This window comes from Panthera onca, chromosome A1 (assembly GCF_046562875.1).
Source record: "Panthera onca isolate mPanOnc1 chromosome A1, mPanOnc1 haplotype 2, whole genome shotgun sequence".
Lineage (NCBI taxonomy): Eukaryota > Metazoa > Chordata > Mammalia > Carnivora > Felidae > Panthera > Panthera onca.
In genome coordinates this window covers 81422203-81444904 of record NC_138339.1, presented here as the reverse complement: position 1 = coordinate 81444904, position 22702 = coordinate 81422203, and the positions used below count along the sequence as shown (strand labels likewise).

General features: G+C 38.3%; 1 long non-coding RNA gene across 1 annotated transcript; it reads left to right on the top strand.

Annotated features, from left to right (window-relative positions):
- The first annotated feature begins 2905 nt into the window (after positions 1 to 2905).
- LOC132681150 (uncharacterized) lies at positions 2906 to 22494 on the top strand. The gene is made up of 5 exons (XR_009610890.2): positions 2906 to 3025; positions 3162 to 3300; positions 18323 to 18436; positions 20036 to 20275; positions 22383 to 22494. It is a non-coding gene; the product is annotated as an uncharacterized LOC132681150 (long non-coding RNA).
- Positions 22495 to 22702: the final 208 nt, after the last annotated feature.

Below are 22702 nucleotides of genomic sequence, written 5' to 3'. Positions count from 1 at the left end.
ATTGATGTCATGGTTATTGATTGAAATTATTGTTTTTGGTTCTCCTGCGTATGTTTTGATACTCATATATACTGGACTTCGTTTTATTTTCAAAAATGCTGTTTCTCTGAATTTGTCACAATTTGCATCCTTTGCCCAACTTCTAGAAAATTAACAATTGTACACATATGGAGGCAAATGCAGACTTACTGGGTTCAATCCGCTTATGTAGGTCACTGATAAAAATAAATAACTTGGTGCTTTTTCTCTTGATGGAGAAAATAGGTTACTGTGGTCCCATGGAGAATATCTTCTCATTTTACTGTGTTACACTGTTGCTTCTAGAAAGTGATCATGTCAATCCTTTCTGAAGCTCTGACATTAATTTTTTTTTAATATAGTGCAGCTAAGCCAACATAGGACAATTATGTTTGAAGTTTTATTTTATTTTAATTTTACTATCTGTATGTATGAGGAGTAATAAGAGAATAAGTCTAAAGCAGAACTTCACTGTCCTGTGGTAACTCAGCCAGGTGTGTTGTCTTCCAAAAATATTTAAACATAGAGACACATGTAGAGGGTTTTACTTTCCTACTAGGTATATTATTCTGTAATTTTCTTTTGCCACTTAAAATTACATCATAGCATCTCTCTGGTTAATAGGTATATGTCATATTCTTTAGTAGCTGCATAATAGTATGGATATATTATAGTTTATTTAATCATTATCCTTATCATGGACATTAAATTTGCTTTTAATTTTTTTAACCACTAAAAATACTGTTTTACATTATTGTAATTTTACAGTTAGACCTCTTTTGAATATATCCATTCATTCTGGTGCTTTTAATGCTGTAGGATAGATTCCCGAAAGATAATTGCTGGGTCAAGATGTATATGCATTTCTTATTTGCAATGGATATCACCACGTTACTTTGTGAAAGGTTCTAGCAATCATGCTTCCATCAGCAATATGTCCATTTTCCTACATCCTTCTAAACACTGGATATTTTTACTTAAAAATTTTTTTTTAATATTTATTTATTTTTCAGAGAGAGACGGAGAAAGACAGAGGCTGAGGAGGGGAAGGCAGAGAGAGAGGGAGACACAGAATCCAAAGCAGGCTCCAGGCTCGGCGCTATCAGCACAGAGCTGGACGCAGGGCTCAAAGCCATGAACCGTGAGATCATGACCTGAGTCAAAGTCAGATGCTTAACTGACTGAGCCACCCAGGTACCCCAAGGATGTTTTTACGTTTTTAAATGTAGGCTAAACTGATGTTTAAAAAAGAGTATCATGTTTTAATTTCTATACCTTTTGCCCACTGATGGGGTCAATGAGGTTGGGCTTTTTTTGTTTTCTGTTTTTGTTTTTGTTTTTATTTTTGTTTTTGTTTTTTTGGTTGGTTGTTTAAATTTTATAGCCATTTTGATTTTTCTCCTGCTCATAGCCTTTGCTTATTCTTATTTTGAGTTGTTTTCTTCTTTTCAGTTTATAGTTCTTTATCTTTTAGAACTAGCAATTTTATATTTGTATTTTTTAAATAAACTTTTAATTTTAGAACAGTTTTAGATTTACAGAATAATTATGAAGATAGTATGGAAAGTTCCCATATGACCCTCATCCTCCCTGCCCCATTTCCCTTGTTATTAACATCTTGCATTAGTATGGTGTATCTGTTACAATTAATGAACCAACATTGATACATTGTTATTAACTAAAGCCCATACTTTAGTCAGATATTCTTAGTTGTTTTTTCTAATGTCCTATTTCTATTACAGTATACCACCCAGGATACCATATTACATTTAATTGTCATGTCTCTTTACGCTTCTCTGTGCTATGAAAGTTTCTCAGACTTTCCTAGTTTTTGATGACCTGGACGATTTTGAGGGCGCATTCTCATCTTATTCTGGATTTAAGGGACAAAAAATCCATTATCTTTTCAGTAAGTATGATGTTAGCTGTAGTTACTTCGTAGAGGTTATTTATCAGTTTGAGGAATTTCCCTTCTATCTCTAGTTTTCTGCTTGTTACAGATTTTGCAGATCTCCCCATTCTATAATTTATCTTTATATTTTGTTCTCTTTTCATAAACATCTTACACTTGTCTCCCAATACTTTTTTTGAGAGAGAGGTGGGGGGGAGACAGAGAGAGAGACCGAGCATGTGAGAGTGGGGAGGGGCAGAGGGAGAAGGAGAGAGAATCTTAAGCAGGCTTCACACCCAGCACAGAGCCTGACATGGGGCTTGATCTCATGACTGTAAAATCATGACCTACACTGAAATCAAGAGTTGGACACTTAACTGACTGAGCCACCCAGGCGCCCCTCCCAACATTTTCCTAGATTATATAATCTAGGAAATCTAGGATTATATATAATCTAGATAAACCTTAAGCTGCTTTGTATCAATCACTTCTTCCATTCTTCGTTTATTTTTCTCTCCAATGTGTAAGACTTCCAAGCAGTCAAACATATAGACTTAGGATTTTTCTGGGTTCAATTTCTAGGGATTACTTCTTCCTAGTTTTTTGATCTTCAAAAAGTTCTTTTACCTCTCTGAGCCTCAATTTGCTTCTCTGAAAAAGTTGGTGTAGTATTCCTTTCTCAAAGGATCTTTGTGACATATTTATAAGTGCTGAACAAGTGGTCGTTATTTATCTTTTATGGAGAAAGTTACTGTATTTTTTCATTCTGGAAAGCATTAGAATTACACTCTCTAGCTGTGTGACATATTTGGGGAACAAAAGTGACCAGAATATATTTCCATTTATGCAACTTTTTTATTCTGTGAGCAAAGAAATATCTTGGTCATAGCTTTGACCCAACCATGTTATAGCACTGTTATAAATAAGTAATCTCTTTTTAACTATTAGCCTTGACCTGTATAATAAAAGTGTTGTTAAATTTTGTTGCAGGGAAACTTGATGGAGACAAACTTTCACATACATGAATAAAATATTATGGCCATAACTTGGAAGGTTGAGTGCTTAAATGCTTCACAGCAATTATAAGTCAACCCAAGGAATGTTATTAAATTACTAGTATGTAAATTCTTAGTATACTATTATTTCATTATGACACTCAGATGGGATTTGTATGTCCCACACACACAGTTGTCAGAGATCAGAGGTTGATGACTGCTGTCCTTTGTCCCAGTAATTATTTTGTATTTCTCAGATTTACATCACAAATTAGGAAGAACTTGGCTAGAAATAGCTAAGGTTCTGCTGACAAGAGGATTTAACTGGGAATGTGCTCTTGGAATTTCTGAATTTGAAGAAGTATGATTGCTGAAAGCATACCAAGTGTTTAAAAGGTAATATTTGCCAACCATATAAAACCAGAATTAGTCGTGGGCTAGAAATTGAGCTATCTGTGTGGTGGGAGACCGTTGTTTCCCTTGCTTTGAGTTGCTTATCCTTTTTTGATTTCTCCAGATATAAAACAGTAATCATATTTTCCATTGTTTAGCTCATGGAATGTTAGAACGGAATAGGATAATGTGGGCCTAAGATTCTTCACTTGTTTTCCATTACTTGTAGGCTGAAATCCAAATTCCTTAGCAATATCATAGTGGTTGAAAACATAGGTTTTGGAATTAGATACAGGTTGTGAGCCCAGATTCTGACTCTGCCATATACAGCCATGTTCTTGGGCAGTTTACTTGAGCTTTCTAAGTTTCAGTTTCCTCGTCTATGAAATGGAGATAATGATAGTTCCTTCCTCATCGAGGTTGGTATGAGAGTTAACCTAGGTAGTATAAGCACAATACAAGCACAGGGTTTGGTGCATTTTATGTGTTCAGTAAATGGTAGCTGCTGGTATCCACGTCTCCATGGCATATAAGGCCTTTGCTACCTGGTCTTTTTCACTTCATCTGCCATCATTAACTCCCTAAATTCATCCCATTTATCCTGAATACACGCCTTTATTACAACACACCTTACTTCCTGACTTTTCTCCGCTGTGTCTTTTTGATGTCAGAAATGTTATCTTATTCATAGGTGGATTTTCCTTAGTTAGCACATAGTGGAACTATAGCCAGTTGACTCAAGAAAATTGTGTAGAATCAAACTAATGTTGGGATCATCATAAATAAATAAGGATTGGTCAAATAAGTATATAGTGAGTACATTAAAAAATAAAGTAAGTAAAAATCCCTGTGTATATAAGACATCTGAACCAGTGGTCATTGGCCAAACTAAGTATAGACCTATTTTGTTTGGTCTCTTGATGTTAAAATAAGTCAGGAAAATTTATAACAAAAGTTTTAATTTCTGACTTCTCTTGAAAAGTTTGGAGATCTAGCAACTGAACCTCCCTTGCTGCATAGAAATGGTTGGAATTCTTCAATTAGACCCATTCTCCATTCACATAACATAGATGCATCACAATAGTGTCTCTATGTGACTACCAGTATAAAGTTCATCTTTTCCTCCAGAAAACATGATTTGATTGATGCAGAATAGGAAGAGTACTGCTCTTTACCCATTCCCAGGTAGGTAGAGTTAGCTGATCTACCTGAAGAAGCAATGGCAGCCACCCACCCCACACCCCAGAAAGCCTAATCAAATGCTCTTAAAAATATTTGATCTTGTTAAGCTTATATCGCCATAGCTATGTATAGTCTTGCTGATTTTGGTATTGTTGATTTATTCTGTGCCCTCCTGAGAAGCCCTACAGTTTGTGAAAATGAATTCGAGTTATTAATAGAGATAGTGGCTTATAATAGATGAGTTTTGTCTCTTACAGCCCCATGACCCAGGTGCATGTGGTTTTGGCCACATTGAGACAGGGCCAAGGGACTATGTGTAGTCATGTTAGGAGGCTGCGTAGGGGAGTATTTGATGTGGGCATCAGGCCACTTTACATGCTGATTTTTTTTGGGGGGGGGTGTACATTCAACTTTGACAACTTGAATAACTGTTTGTCACCTCTGTGACTATAGGTACATCCCATACATTCCCATGCTTAGGAAAATACCCAAAAAGAACAAAGGGAAATGATTTAGCAATGATCTAGTTAATTTGGTAAATGTAAACACCCAACTGGCTATATCATATTATGTTTTGAAACTTGAATTGTGCACTACATTGACTAAATTGAGCATAAAATTGCCAGATCAGTTTACTCCATGTTTTACAGATACAGAATAAAAGCCAGATTAAGCAAAGAGATAGTATTTTCCTTTGAGCAGAGTGTGGGAATTTGAGTTTCTTATCAGACTCTGAAAACTGTGAATGTTAAATTATACTAGGATGGCACTTCCTGTTTTTACTTGTCGTTGAATTTATTTTCTTCTTCTGAAGCCCACAGCGAGCTTTTGACTGTATATCCTTTAATGCGCTGATGTGAGCAGAGATGGGGTAGAGTTGCAGCCAGAAAAAGATTTAAAAATTTACTCAAGAAAATTTTGTATCATTCAGCAGCTCAGGTACAGAAATAAACATGACTCGTCTGAGATTTGGCAACCTCACATTCCTCTTTCAAAATGAAGCACATCCAAAACACCTTCATGAGGTGCATACTAATTGTCTCTTGCTGCTTGCTAGTTATTGTGTTATTACCTAATCCAATCCAATCAGACATTCAAAAGGATATCTATTTCTAATAGTGTGATCTAGTTGGATTAAGTATAGACCCTGACATTTGGCACTGGTGCCACTGACTTACTTGTCAGACTCTTTGAAATATCAGTCAACATGACAGTGTCTGAGTTTCCATAAAGGACATTATGTTATCTGCCCCTGTGTCCAAATAAAGGTATTATAATGACTTAAAGGTAAATTGCTGTAAATGAAAATAATACAATTCAGTGAATATGCTAGGAAATCATTGGATGGATATATAGGCAATACATGTAAGAGAATAACAGAGTGACTCCATTTTCATCCTTGTTCTCCCAGGGACTGATAGAGTGCCAAGCTGCCTATTTCCCTCATGATTGCTGAAGGATGAATTTGTCCATCAGCAGTAGCGCTTTGGTAACTACTTACTCTAACAAGGTTAAGTTACTTCAACTCTGCAGATCTCAGACTTTTCTATCTATAAAATGATTGGGATTAGCTTGTAAAAAACATTTTCTTACAGGTCCAAAATTTGACTCTTTGATTTGATGTATTGTAAAACATGGCAAATATAATATATATATATATATATATATATATATATATATATATATATATATATATGTATGTATATATATTTTATATATATATATATAATCTCTTATATATATATGTATATATATTACATATATATATACATATATATATATGTATATACACACACACATATACTTGATAGGATGGTCTTTGAGGATTAGAGTAAGAAAATGAGCAATGACTTAAATAATAAACTTATATAAAATTAAATAATGAAAAGAAATTTATAAAAAAGATAAATAGTTGTTTTAATGGCTGATAAACAACAACCATGACTATTAGCATATGACTATTGTCCTAAGTGAAAATCTGTCCCTTTTGTGGTGTGGAGTGTAGAAATTTTAATGTTTGAAAGTTACCATCAAGAATTTTGGTGTATCAGGGTGCCTGGGTAGCTCAGGTGCTTAAGCATCCAACTCTTGGTTTCGGCTCAGGTCATGATCTCACAGTTTTGTGAGTTCAAGCCCTGAGTCTGGTTCTGCACTGGCATTGCGAAGCCTGCTTGGAATTCTCTCTCTCTCCCTCTCTCTCTGCCCCTCCCCTGCTCACACTGTCTGTGTCTCTCTCAAAATAAATAAATAAACTAAAAAAAAAAAAAGAATTTTGAGTATTAAAAGTTCCAGGTTGACACAGGCTTCTGTACATATAGAATTGATTTCCTCTTAATTCCAGGTGACCCCTTTTATTATGAAATGACTACCAAATCCTTTCTCTTAAAGATGTTAGGGACTGGCCTGGAAGGAGTGTGAGAACTTTCCTTCCTTTAGTTCCTTTTAAGGTGCTGAAAGCCTTGCTCCTCTGCTGAGGTCTGACTTGCCTTGGGAGCTCAAAGCTGTAGGGCCTGTTTAGCTGCTGTGTTTTACATGTGCTGACCAAGGTTTATATCCCAATTGCTTATGTATCAGAGTGCTGAAGTTGAGAAAGCACCTTTGAAAAATTCAGTGATATCTGTTCCTAGAGGGATTTATATTTGATTCTTTTTCCTATCACTCCTTCCTCTTCACTTTGTTCTCTTTTGTTTCTTCCTTTGCGCGACTCTCATTCATTTATTTATTCATAAACACATATACCAAACATGGTGTTGGATCATGAGGATAGAGAGCTAAGATATGTTACTTACTGTCTAGGAGCTTACTGCCCAGCATCATGTTTTTGGGTGCAATTTCTTTGCAAGTTTGGTCCTTTGCTATTTATAGCTTCTGGGAATGTACTTACATTTTGAATGCTTAGTTTTTGACTCTTAGCCTTATATAATTCATTCCTAAATTCTGTTATGTATCTGTAATAGTCAGCCCGTTGAAGGAAGCTGTTTTTAGCCATAATTTAGTGGATATGAACACTTAATATTAGTTTTCTTTCATTTTGCAAGTATCTCTTTCAATAAAAAATTCAAAACTAGGATTTTTGCAGCTATAAGCTTTCTGGTAACCAGGTTCTAATCTTATTTGATGACTATACTTGGGGGTGAATGTGGAAAGGAAAATTTTTATTTAGGTAGTAAAATCTGACTCCTCCCCCAACTATATTGAGATCCTCTGATGAGGCTATAAACTTACTGATTCTATTTCCTTTTCTTTCTCCTTGATAGTAATGGATATGGGAGGCAAAAGACTCAGATCTCCGTTTGAAACTTCTTGGATAGTTAGTAGAGAAATCCTTGCAAGCTTTCAGAGTTGAGGATGGAGAAGCTGCCTATTATTGTAGCTAAGCCTAAGGAGAGGGAAATATTAGGAAAACACCATTGTAAGGAGCCAAGGAGTCAGTTTGTCTGAGACAGAAGAATTTTGGTTAATCAGACCTTATTGAAATTTGACTTAGATAGTGCTTTTCAAAAACAATGAAAGTGAATGTTTTGATTCTTTATTGCTTCTTAACTTTCCTCTTCCCCCAAACTTGGTGGCTTTGAACAACAATCATTATATTATATCTCCTCATTCTCTGGGCTGATTGGGTTCAGCTGAGTCCTTTTGCTTCACATGAGGTCACTTGGGGATACAGCTATCTTGGAACTCACCTGGGCCAGAGCATGCAAGATGGCCAAGATAGTAGTGGACAGGTAATATTGGCCATCAGCAGGTAGCTCAGTGGGGGCATTCTGGTGGGGGGGGGGTGTCTTGATTCTCCTCAGGGCCTTCCACACTTCTCCTTATGGCTACTTAGGCTTCCCTGTAGCATGGCTGCTGGATTTCACAAGGCAGGAAGTGGAAGCTGCCAGTCCTCTTAAAGGCTAGCCTAAAGGGTGCACGACTTTACTTCCCCTGCATTCTATCGGTCGGGAGCAGTCACAGGTCCAACGTCTATTCAAAGGGGGTGAGGAAAGAAGACTTCACTTCTCAGTGGAGGTAGTGACAAAGATGTTGCAGTTATCTTTAATCTGCTATAGTAAATCTGTTTATAGCTAATCAATATAAAAGCTGACATTTGAAAAAAAGACAGGGGCATAAAAAGGCCTGGGAAGTTCAAAATCTGCCCGAATGCATATTTTATAAAGGGGAAGAATAGCTGCGTTTTGATCACATTCAGGTGGACTCAAGGAAAGGTTACCTTAGACAGTTCATTGTTTCTCAAACTTGAGTGTTCACCAGAATTACTAGGAGGGTATGTTAAAATATAGATTGCTGGGCCACACTCCCAGAATTTCTAAGTAAACAGGCCTGGGGTGGGGCCAGGGGATTGACATTTCTAAGAAACTCCCAGATGATGCTGATGTTAATGGTCTTGGGAACCACACTTTAAGAACCACTGCCTTAGACTGTGCAGGGCCAGAAAGAGTGAGGAAAAGAGGAAAAAAGAAGGAAATATATTATTTTCCCTCTAATAGTATTTTAAAAAGCCTAGTGTCAATAGTATAAATTTAAGTTTCAGGCCACCATGAACATATTAACATAGGGCCTTTATGTTTGTCAGAGTAATTAATCCTAGTGCTACAACATGAGCCCCTGAAATCTCATTAGCTTAACACAACAAAGGTTTATTCTTACTTATGTCAAGTCCAATATGAGTCAGTAGCGTTCCTCTGTAGGGGCTACAGCATCTGGAACGTGTACCTCTTTGCTGCTGATGCAGGGGAAGAGAGAAGAGAAGAGATAAGCAAGCCACATCAGCTCTTACTGCCCCAGCCTAGAAGTGACTCAGGTTCCCTTCTCTCAGAGTCCATCGGTCTGAACTAGTTGCATGACCCCCACCTAACTGCAAATTAGGCGGGGAAATGTAGGGCGGGGGGACACAGTTAGCTAGTAAGCCCTAACTATCTCCACTATGGCACCCGACTAACTTTAGTGTCCATGTTCTGTGGTTAGGCAGAGCTGAACGTAGAAAGAATCCCATGAGCCCTCAAACCCATATGTACACCTCTGCTTATAGTTATTCAAACATTATTATTCCTTTAAAAAATATTCATTCTCTTCTGAGTAATTTTTTGTTTTATTCCTAATTGTCTGTGTGGCATTAAACACAGTGTCTAATGATATCATTATCTCAAAAGAAAAATTCATTGTGAAAACTTCATCTCCTGTTACAAATAATTTGGTAAACCCTCGTTATTAGGCCATTTTAGTTGTTCTATTAAGGACTGATTAAATAAGATACCATCTCTTTTTCTTTGCCAATTTTGCCAAGCACATAATTCTTTCGGTAATTATTAAAGCAATTATGGTGCTGGATTCCATTGGCAATAAGTAGTATCAGGACTTTGAAAATCATCTTGTGGGCATTTTTGAAAATAAAGGAACGGAATTTATTTTTATCCCATCTGTACAAATCCCATTGTTAGATGAGTATTAGGTAATATAGTAAAGAATACTGTCAGTGAGAAACAAACCACAATTTAGGTTTAATTTATTCATCGGATTGCCTCTTACTATTGTTGCCTACCTTTGTCTGGAATTCTTTTTTTGTGGTGCTCCCACAAAAACTGATAGTGGCGAACAGGATTCCCAGCCACATAGAGACTCTTTGGTCATGGGAAAGCAGTTCCTTTTTCCCTCTGCTGATGAGAAGACTTTATTTGGCAGATGAAACCTTTGTAACATGCTACACACCCAGTCTCACTAGCTTTGAGGCCAATTTCCATTTCAATTTTGTTCCTTAAATTCTACAGGTTTGATTAACATCTCTGATATGTTGAAACAATATGGCGAAGAGGTGGTTTTTTGCAGGAATGTGCTTGACTGGTAGCAGTCACCTGTCTTTTTTGGTAAACTAAAATTCTATATGTCATGATTATTAGAAAGCATCTGAGTTATGTACTTTGATGGCTTTGTTACATAGTCTCAGTTTATACTTAGAATCTTTATAGGATTTCCCCCTCCACACACACAATTATTTAGTAGCTACAAGACTGGCAGCTCCTTTAAGTTAACAAGTGACAGATCAGCATTATTCTTCCCAATGAGCAGATGAAGAAACTGAGACAATTTTGTGACTAGTCCAAAGCGTCCTGGTGAGTCAGGGGCAGAGTTAGGATTAAACTTTAGTTTAAATGCTCAGGCCAAAGCAGCTTGTGTAACTTAGAAGTTAACTTTTTGAAGGTAGAGACGCTGTCTTATGTTAATATTTGCTAGAGCAATAGCATGATGTGCAGTTATAAAAATTGGAGACTATTTAAATTAATTCATCTGATCCATTTCAGAAGTATAGCTGCAATTCCATACCTGGGATAGGTGAAGACGGGCTTATGTATACACAGAAAGCAGCATAATGAATTGGAAAAAGCAAGACACTACAGTTGGAAGAAGCAGATTTCAGTGAGAGCTGTGTGATCTTGGTCATGTCACATAACCTCTCACGAAGTTTACAAGTGTCTTCACTTGTAAAATGTGAGGCATCAGAACAGATGTTTCCTAAGGTCTCAATTTCTATTGCAGAATTTTGAAACTGTTATATTTGTGTGAGGAGGGATCCTCCTTAGATAAATCTTAATATAACCAAAATTAGCATTCTTTTAAAGATTTATTTTTAAATGCAATTGCTATGAGAGACAGTTTCTTTGGTTCTCACTTGGCATCTGTGATCTTTTCTCTGACATCAGCTCTGCTGAAGAGCATAGAAGGGGATTATGGAATAAGGCTTGGCTATGAGGAGGCTGAGTGTGCAAAGCAGGAACAAACTTGTAAGGCCAAGCTCTCTCTACAACCCTGCTTCCCATTCTTCCCAGAGCTGGAGGCTGAACTCTAAACCACCTCCTCCTACCCACTACCTTACTGATGGATTGAAGAAATGTTTGTGTAGGGAGGGTGTTTGCTAGGCTATTTTGGTAGTAGCCCTTGTGTATACCCTCACCCCCATGTAGTTGGTTGGATTCCCATGGAATGAATCTTGAGAAATTTGCTTTTTCAGCTTCTTTGTCTCCTCCCACCCTTTTACCTAGTGACAAGAAGGATGTGGCATCAATCTCAATAAAATACAGTGGTGCCTCCCCATTTCTCCACCTGTCTTTGTGGAAGAGAGCTTGGTAAAAATTCATCAAGGGCAGAGTATGGGGGGTTGGAGTCCCGTGGAAGAGTTTTCTCTGCAGAGTTCAGGCTTAATTCTGAATATCACTGACCCAGGGGCCAGTTTCACATCCTGCAAAAAAGCTCTGGAAGAATGTGTCAGCAGAACTGGCATTGCATGTCTAGACAAAGAATTGATATTAGCATCATCAGCCAGCATCCAATCTGTTAACTCTTGTGTAAGCATTTGTTGTCTGTGCCTCAGGCATTTTTTGGCTTAAAATGAAAACTGTTGGTCTAAGATTTAGACTTCGGTCTTTCAGGAGGTTCTTTCAAGACAGGGAATCACAAGGTAATTTATTTCAAGATCAGATATTTTATTGATTAATATGAAAGTCTCTTCAGTTTTTTTTTTTTTTATTTTTCACTAAAGTGGTATCTGCGTCATCACCACTTTTATTTTATTATATATTCATTATTTCAAGAAACATTTATTAAGCACCCGCTGGGAATCTACACAGGGAATTCTCCTAGGCTGCTCTGATAGATACATTGATGAATAAAACAGCTAAGGTCCCTGCCCTTCTGGAGTTCATAGCTTAATGGGGAGAATGACCACAAACAAGAGTAACAGGATATTTCTGTCTCAGTTTCGGCTGAGGCACCAAAGAACAAAGCAGTAGGTGTCAGGTTCTTTGGCTTTTTAAATTGAAGTGCTAGACTACCTCTCCAGGATTTGAAAAAAGGGTACCTCAGAACTGGTTTTGCCAGCCTGAACCCATCATCCACCTTCAGGGCATTGAAGAGAAGGCTTAGTATGCTGAGAGATTCAAGTGCTGTTTGAATTTCTTTAAGAAGAGTTGTCACTGTGCTGTGTAGTTGTCCTCACTTCAGGAAGGGGATGACTTCAAACCTAGTTGGGAGGAGGCTTCTAGGGAACCAGTCTGAGAGAGCACTGTTTTGTGTTTTGTGGAGTTTTGGGACTTAAGGACTGATATCTGAGGCATTTCAAAGCAGAAGCCATAGTAAGGGTAGGAATGGGATATGGTAGGGCAGCAGAGAGAAAAAAAAATGGCTCCATTGGGATTGGCCAGTACTTTTAAAGTTGACTGGGTGAGAATTGACTGAGACAAGACCAGACAGGGTCATCTTGAAGGTAACTTGACAAAGAGGACCATAAGGAGGGATGAGGTGACTGGAAAAAGATAGGCCTCTGGAATGGGGCAGCTGAACGGGAATGAGGGGGAAATTCTTATGGGACCAACCAGAAAGAGTCTTGCCTAGCAAGGCAATTGTAGGTAAGACATCTGCTATGATGGGAACCTCTGAAAACTTCACAAAGAGCAGGATTGGGAAGCTTGGGTGTTTGCCAAGTACAGAGGTATCAACTCCAGATTACAGCCAAATCTGACAAGTTAGATCTGTCTTCCCCTATCCTCCTCCATCCCCTGCCCCACCTTGAAAGGGCCCAGGATGGGAAGAGGTAAAGTGAGAAAGCTGACAAAGGCTGGCTTCCTCGACAAGCTGTCAAGCCTGAAGGAGATATGAGCTGGCAGAGGGTAGAAATTGTGGATTAGCTTAGGTTTAGAGTCTTGATATTAAAGTCACCCAAGAAAAGGGACTATTTGTTTATGACTGGGAAGTGACTAGGACAGTTATGGGACTGGTGGGATATTTTCATTATCTTCCCAACAGTGAAGAACATAGGAAGTTGAGCAGATTTGAAGGCTAAATCTCCCAGAAGTGGGAGAGGATAAATCACTTTGGGTTCATGACATACTGATCCAGGTTCCTTTAACCTGGATATGCTAGTAAATGAGTAAAATATAAAATATGGGGGGCACCTAGTTGGCTCAATCCATTGAGCATCTGACTCTTGATTTCCCTTCAGGTCATGATACCAGAGTTGTGGGATTGAGCCTAGCATTGGGCTCCTCACTGAGCGTGGAGCCTACTTGGGATTCTCTCTTTCCCTCTGCCCCTCTCCCCTGCTTGCATGCTCTCTGTCTCTCTCTCAAACATATATATAAACATATATATATATATATATATATATATATATATATATATATATAGTATATAAGAAACTATGTTCTTAAAGAATAGTGGGGAGGGGTGGTAGTGGTAGAGAGCCTAGTTAGATAGCTCAACAAGGATAACCTTTCAGGAAATGGTAATGAATCAGAAAGAGTCAGTTGTGCTGTGTTTCATGGGAGTTGGGGGAGGGAGGTGCCTGCAGAATCCAGGGGAGAGGGAACAGCATGTGTAAAGTTTGTGTGGAATCCTATGATCAGCGTCCAGGAAACATTTGGGTGGATTCAACTAAAGGTATTTTCATTCTTTGTTCAGGGCACTGAGTTTAATGCCACATCTACAAACAGGATAAATACCTCCTTCACTGAGGTTTAAGACTTAATTGATCATTGTTGGGGAAAAAACCACTTTGATAAAAGGTAAGATCTAAAATCTGTAAAGAGTGAGGAAGCTCCCATCCTCTGCCCTCAAGCTCTTGATGGTCCCAGATAACATTCTCCTTTTCTGAGAATTTCCATGACAAGCAGTCTCTTTTAGTGTGCTGGTGACCTTTTATGGAGTGTAGGGACAGCTGGGGAAAGAAACACAGAGCTCCTCCCCTGACAGTCCCGGGAGGGAGGGAAAGCCTTTTAACTTGTTCTAGGGCTTTGTTTATGTGTAAGGCTGAGAAAAGGCTACTTGTAAGCATGCCATCCAAAATAATAGAGGTAAGATGTCAACAATTCTGTCACTAGGGGCAGATATACCTTCTCAATTTAACACAATGATTGTAAATGTGGTTTGCCTTTGCTGGCAAAAGTTTGTTCACTCAGGAAATAAAAAGAGCAGAAAGATGAACAGGCAGCCTAGAGAAGGCCTGGGGAGAGTCTCTGCAGGAATGTGGACTCAACCATTTAAAGCTGAGATCCCAAGCAGACGGTGACCTCAGCGAGTGCCTGTGCTGATGGCACTTTCCCAGCCTTGCTGGCGTTCCAGCTGGCACTCGGTCTCCACCAGGAGATGAAGCATTTTGGGGCAGGGAGTAAGGCACCCAGGCTTGTGGGGACTCCCAGGAAGTGAGGTCTAACCGACAGCCCCTGCTTTCAAGGAACTATCTGATTGGGAGACAGAATCTACATTGCCGACACATCTAGTAGTCATATGTACAGTCAACCCAAGGAGGTAAAGAGAGGTAAAATATGCTCCCTGTGAAGACCAGGAAAGGACAGTACAATGTAAATTGCCAAAGTTTTCCATGTCTCTAGTTTTTATATCTATTCACCATCCAAGCAACGTGCACTCAGCAGAGAAACTGACAAATGCAGACAGTGTAAGAAATCAGCTATTTTTGTTATTAAAGAATGTTTTGTAAATAGAGAAGTGACTTCTGAATTTCAGAGGAATTTGTGCAGTCTTTCCCCCTTTCCCATTGGTGGGGAGAAATAATTTGCCTCATTAGAATCTGTGCCCCTTAGACAGGAGCCAGTCCCCAAACAGGCTGCCAGGTACACAGAAGGTCCTCGATGAATGTATTTAAAACTCAAAGTTCTGTGATTTAGGGATCTAAGATTTTCATTTTTTTTTTTTTTTTTTTTAGAAATTTGAGTTAGAGTGCTTTGTAACTAGTCTCTCTTGCCAGTATTCTATGTGAATATTAGACCTTAAGATATTCTTTTTTTGATATTCCTTATTTTACCAATACAATGTATTTCAAAAATCAGTTTTCAGGTTGATATTGTGGTCTTTAGGCATGTTTTTTCCTTGATGACACATTATAGTAGCAAGAACATGAACATTTGAGTCAGGTAAACATGAATTTGAATACCAGCCTTATAACCTTTATATCTGGAGTTTGAGGTGAGGCCCTAGATTCCCATTTTTGAGGCTTCACGCTGACCCTCTGATAGACACAGCCCTCCTCATAGAGAGAGAATTCTGAGTGGCCAAGAACACATGCCAACCTGAAACCACTGTCCCTGTGCTCTCAGAATTCTGGATTCCTTGCCCAGGCTACTGGGAACACACTGGGGCCAGAGATAAGCTGGCAGGATGGTCCAAATTTTCACAGAATGCGGCCTGAAGGGGATAGATGTAGGGTGGGAAGAAAGACAGGGTAGATCACTGGGCTGGGGAACTATCATTTGTACTCTTATGTTGGGTCCTGAAAACGTCAGGGGAGGGTCCTTTATATCTGACTCTCAGTCACATTGCTTGCAAACAACTTGACCTTTCTGAACCTCACTTAACCTCCTTCAAAAATATGTGTAAGAATTCCTTCTTACAGATTTTAAGGGTCCAATTAGATTATTATATAAACATAATTGTATGAAACATAGTAAACCAAAAATTCCTATCACTGTTATCAATCTTGGCTAGAGTTTCAGGCTAAACTGAAAATGTCTACTAAAGCTGCCATACAACTGAAATGCGTTACTAATTACATTATTAGCACTAACAGTATTTCAGGTATATGGTCTCTTATCTGAAACCTTTGGGCCAGATGTTTCCCGAATTAATACCTTTTTTTGGATTTTAGAAATACGTATATAAACCATATATTGCATTACACTGGGAATATTTGAGGCAGGGCCATGTTATTAAATACATTGGTATTTTCATAGCAAAACCTGTTGATCACTATGTGATAAGTAAAAAGCATACATAGCCTCATGTTAATCCAGGGCAGTTTATTTTTTTTTAATACATTTTTATATTTTGGAACAGTTTTAGATTTACAGAAAGATTGCAAAGATAGTACACAGTTCCCCTATGTTTTAAATATTATTATCATCTTACCTTACTGTGGCATATTTGCCATAATTAATGAGCCAAGACTGATACATTATTATTAACTAAAGTTCATACTTGATTCATGTTTTCTTAATTTTTACCTAATATCCTTTTTCTGTTCCTTGATTCCATCTAGGCCACTCCATTACATTTTGTTGTTATGTCGAATATTTTATAGACTATGTTTCAGTTGGGATTTGTCTGATGGTTTAAGATTAGACTGGGGTTATGGGTTTGACCACAGAGGGAGAGTGCCATTCTCATCACATCTGAAGGGTACATACTATTAGCATGACTTATCACTGTTAATGTTGACCTTGATTACCTGGCTGTGGTATTTTTTGTCTTATTTCCCCACTATAAAGCTACACATTTTTCTTCCCTTTTCATTCTGTGTTTTTGGAAGGGAAGTCACTATGCATGACCTGTACTTAAGGAGTGGGGGATTATGTTCCCTGTCCTAGAGGGTGGAGCATCTGAATTATTTAGTATTCTTCTGCATGGGAGATTGATCTCTTCTCCGTAGTTCAGATTTTGCTGCCGATGAGTTAAGGAATTTTTAAATTTTATTTTCATTTTTTAGTATTGTGGATAGGGATTATGGACAAGAACCAACATTATATCTAAATTTAAAAAGTCTTACAACATGTGTGTACCCACTCTTGGTTACAGAAGAGATGAGTGATGTTTCCTTATAAAAAGAATGATAGGGGGAGCCTAGGTGGCTCAGTTGGTTAAGCATCCAACTTCGGCTTACATCATGATCTTGGGGTTCCTGAGTTCAAGCCCTACTTCAGGCTCTGTGCTGACAGCTCAGAGCCTGGAGCCTGCTTCACATTCTGTATCTCCCTCTCTCTCTGTCCTTCCCCCACTCGTGCACGCCTTCTCTCTCTCAAAAAAATGAATAAACATTAAAAAAAAAATGAATGATAGGAACTAGTAGGAAGGGATAATGGTGGCCTGTTTCCCAGAGCAATGGATGGTCCCTGCCCATCACACATGAGAGGCTGTACAGTTTTAAATAGTATGTTTGGTTGGTTCCATACCTTCATAACAAATTCAGCTTGAAGGGAAATAATGGGAAATATGGTCATGGCCAAGTTAAGAATATAAATTTTAAAAAAGAAGACAAATTTTCCCTTTCATGTTTTGTCAGACCTTTTTTCACATAAATTTTCATAAAAACTCGTGGGATTATTAAGGACTGGGAGAGGTGTGTATAGAAGGAAATCTCAGTGGCTCTTGCCTTGGGCATGCTGTGTCACTTCCCACAGTCAATGAGGGGCCCGGTCTACTCTCCTACATTCCTGCCTGCCTCTTAGATGCCCCATACCTGCCCCCAGGCAGCTTTCCGTGACACATAGTCAGGTTAAACCCTCTTTCTCCTCAACTCTTCTCTGCCACCTTCCCCTCAACCTGGGTAAGACCCTCTTAGGACTTTTCTTGTTCAAACCTAAGTCCCCTGTGGCCTCTGTATGGCTTCAGAAACTTCTACCAGCAGTAACATTCAAAATATCTGACACTCTATGACCTAGAGCTGCAACTGGGCCTTGTGCCAGGCACAATCCCTCTGGATGCAGAGAGTCCAGTGCGAGAGAAATCACTGAAGGATGTGTGAGGGGGTATGGAACCACAGCTATTTATCAACTCGAAGGGGGAGTTTTTGATCTTTTAACATACAGGGAAAGTAAATATTATTAAATATATTTTGTATCATGTTGGTCATTGGAGCTTTCCAGAATTAAGCCCTAGCCTCCAGTTACTGATTACTGACATATTGCTTACACATTCTCAAGGTTGTCTTTCCAACTTGTGGAATCACTCACTGAAGCTCCAAGAAGGCATCCATTTAATTAGGGCAACCGTGTGACTAAATATTAACACGTTGCTGTTTGAACTTACCCCTGAAGCCTAATAGCCTATGTCATTATGGTCTTAGGACTAACTCATGAGATGATATGATGCCTGGGCAGCACCAGAATTGTTAAAAATGGACTGACAGAAATGTATCTGTAGTGACTCTTTTCCTACTTCAGCCTTCAAAGGAACACAGGTCAGGAAATTTATTTTCTATTGATTTCACTTGATCTCTCTCCAGCCTGTGATTTCATTGCCTATAATCACATTCATTTCTTTAGTATTCTGTCTCTTTCACCTAATTTAGAGAAATGTGTGGATGTCTTGAAAATGGTACAAACTTCTGAAGAAAAAAAAATAGTTATACGTAATTTGGATGATGAATAAACTTCAAATAACTCTCTGAATTTGAGCTCCAATTAGGAGAAATAATTAAACATGTTGGCATTGAAGAAATAAAATATTTTAAACCACTCTCTGATCTTGGTTGTGTCTCTTTTTCAAAGTCCAAAAATTAAACATAATGATGGACTAGATAAATAAGTTTATTATTCACCATCTCGTTATGCTACTTGATGAATTGACTGGAATTTCTCAGACACCTTCTTTTCAAAGGCCCCCCTGGGGGGCACAATCCCCTCAAACCTAGTTTCTGTGATATTTTTAAACTGCATGTCACGGGGTTTAGTTGCCAAAGCAAAGGCCTTAAACTTGTTAAAATTCCTCTACCTATAAAAATTATTTGAATACTGTAAGTCTTACAATATATTTTATACTTTTACTAGTAAAATAATATGTGTGTTGTAAAACTGTTTATGCAGTTCATTTGGAAATTTTTTGTGTACTGCCTTGTGAAAAATCTTCTACTGTATCTTGAATTGTTTTTTGTTGATTTCATTAGATTATGTTCACACCCCCTCCTTCGAATGGTTTGAAAAAACTATTAAGTTCCAAAATTAAGACATATTATTTTCAATTTATAACAGAACATTTCGTTTAACTGTTCTTGGACCAGAAAGACCTGGAATCTTGTCTGGTTTTGCCCTATCTGTGTGATCAGCAGCAAGCCACTTAACTTCCACGGGTCGTGATTATCTCATCTGTAAAGGAAGGGCTTGGACTAGATAATTTCTAAGGTTGCTCCAGCTTTATAATTTGGATGATAGGATTTGATCTGGCAAATCTCCCAGAAGGATATTCTCTGAGTTTGAGAAGGCTGTCCTAATTTGACCATGGATGTTTTGAATTTGGAAAAACCTCTTAGAAAACTCCCAAAAGACATACTCCCAAAAGCATACTCACTGGCTCTAGAGGCCTGATGTCCTAAACCATCCTTCTGTTACACCACTCAGACAGCAGGTCGGGGTGCCACGGATGCCACACTCACAACATCATGGCAGCAGGGAGCTGGCTACACACGAGAAGCATGAAACTGCCAGCAAAAGCATTGTTCATAAAGAGAACTTCAGCTGAGAGCTGAGTTCAAAAATTTTCAGCCCAATACACCAGCAGTTGGCTTTCTCACTTTTCTTGGTTGTGTTATGTTAGCATTTTTTACTTTCTGAGCCTTTGTGTGCAAGCCATGGTGTTTACAGAAATAGATGCATAAAAAATACAAATCAAAATGTCATATCCTGTAAACATAATATAAGCTGATTATTTTAAATGTTTTCTTTACTCAAGCAGGTGGATTTAGGGCATGACAGCAATAATAACCATTCATCTAAAGAACAGATTTTGATCAAGGAAGTCTCCAATTGGTTCCATATATAATCTTTACTCTTAATTTTCCCAGGGCAAAAATTGCACAAAAGAAACAAACTGCAGCTCTTGAAATATAATACCAGTGGAAAAACAAACAAACAAGCAAAAACCAAATAAAATCTCAAGACAAAAACTGGCCTAACCATGACAACTAGAACTTAAAAAGGATCTTGCCACACCTTTGCAGCCACCCATATCCAGTCTGTATCCTGGAAAGACTTATGACTAACCAAAGAGATGGGAGACCATGAAAAGAGTCAGTCATGGATTGGTAAGCACAGATTGATCCAGGGAAGACTTACAGTGAATTTTATTTCAATGCCTTTTATTGTTTTTTTATCATACAATCTGTGTCTGTCAGCAACAGCCTTTGACTGCTTCTTTTGCCGATCTGAAATGCTAAGAGGATCCTTGTTTAACCTGTTTTTAATAACTGCATCTCTATGCCACCCTCACCATCATTTCATTTGCTCTCAGGACCAGAGGTCTTTACTCACATTATGTTTAAGGATCTATTATAATATGATTAAGGGGGATGGGCGGTAATTATACAGGAAATGAAAAATCAAGAATCTTATGTTTCTGTCTTGGGTAAGGACTGTAAATTACAGTTCTGCCACAGCGGCCTTCTCTCCCATAGGGTTACTGTTATGAGAACACTGGTGACAGCACATTTGACGATTTATGGTTTATATTTATCATATGAATGTGCCGTAAGCACTGACATCTGATATGTAAGCAGAAGTAGATGCTGCAGTTAATCACAAGAGATTTCCTATGAAAGATTGATAAATGTGTATTTCATGAAAATGATTGTCAGCACTACTTTAAGTAGATAATGCTGCCCTTAGTGAGGAGAATGTAGAATAAATGGCAGTTGTTTTTATTTCATGCCACAGTCTGTGTGTTGAAAGTTAGGTTAATTACCCTGATTATATGATTAATGCTTAGATTTAGTAGCATTCATAATTTTGCATTTTGTGACCTTCAGTTGTTCAAGCCAGCTGTTTTGCTTGCCAGGTGTGCTCAAACTGGCAAAAGTCTAGGACCCAGCTAAAGTGTGATGTGGACTTACCTTTAGACTTAAAAAGAAAAAAATTAAATCATGAGATTCCACTGTGGTGAATATACTGTAATTTTTTTAAAATGCTAATGAAATCCCCACAACATGTTCAGAGCTAAACAGCAGAGAGGATGTGGACCATGCTTATTCTTTACAGTCTAGGTACTTGGGAGACCCTTTGCATTAGCACCTTCTGCTGTGTGCCATCCTCTCTCCCTACCTGGGGAGGCTGGTGTAGGTAGGGCTAACCTTACCTGTGGTGACAGTAGGTAGCCTCCTTTCTAATGCTACTTTTCTTCTATTAATTTGTCCTTATTAAACTCTTATCTACCAATTGATTGGTAGGTAGACAGATAGATAGATGTATGTATAATTTACTCAAGTGATAAAATGTATTGAGTACATTTGTGTACAAGCTATGTAGAATATAGAAAAAGTAAATATATCAGTCCTTTGCTCACAGAGATGTGTGGGAGATGAGACATAGTTGTATATAAATATAATATAAGGTATAGAGTGTCAACTGCCATAAAAAGGAAAGAGCTGAAGTACTCTTTCCTATGGATTAAAATGAAGCTATATTCAGGGTACAACCTCATTTTGGCTCCAGTCTGGACAACTGATCTGGCTAGCCCATCATCTAGCAGAATCTAAAACAGTAGAACTCATGAGGAGTAAGATTTGCTGGAGGAAGCATTACAAGATAAGATCAGGAAGATGGTTGACTCACCGAGTTCTGTTTTGTTCTGTGCATTGGGGGCACAGAAGAGAACAGACAGACATGGTCTCCCACAGTCTGGAAGTAGTTTTAATGAAGAACATGATCAACCAGAAAGCAGAAGGAGGGTGTGTAGAGGAAATAGACAAAACAAACAAAGAAGCAAACAAATGGTACCTGGTTGCAGTCCTGTCTTGGGTTGGCCAAGAATGTGAATAAATGTTATACGCCTGGATCAAATATTTTCCATTTTTCTCTCTCTTTTTGCACTGAGTCTGTGAGTTAGGAAGAAGTACCAGGTGTTATAGTGGGAAATAGATCCTGGAATGGTCCAGGACTGACATGAGGAAGGCTAAGGGAGACTTGGTGAGACATGAAAATTGGGAATTCGGAGAAGGGATGTACACATGGGTTGGTACTGAAGTTACTGCCATTTAATGGTTATATTTATAAATATTTTGATTTTGAGAAGATTAGAAGTGGCTGAGGAGAAATGAAAGGCTCTGAGAGTGGTCAGGCAAGTGGGTGATAGGAGAGGAGAAAGTGTGAGTGGAAATCTGACAACTCAGCAGATTCCTCAGTCTTTTTTCCCACTAGGTAAAGGAACATTGTCTTTGGGTTGGTGGTAAGGGAAGACAGAAGAAATGGAGAAAAAAGGTAGAGCAGAAACCTGAGGCACAGCTGGATTGAGGGCCCGTTCACTGGTGAGAATGTGTGTGTGTGTGTGACAGGGGTGGGGGGGGTGCAAGGGTAGAGATGGACTAAGTCTATATGGAAATATACTAAGAATGTTAAAGAGTCATATAATGTAAGAATCAATTGTATGTATTGTTTCCATTTATGTTTTATGTCTTCCCTCCAGTCCTGCTTCCCTTCCTTCCTTCCATCCCCTTTCTTTTTCTTTTTTTAAGTACTGA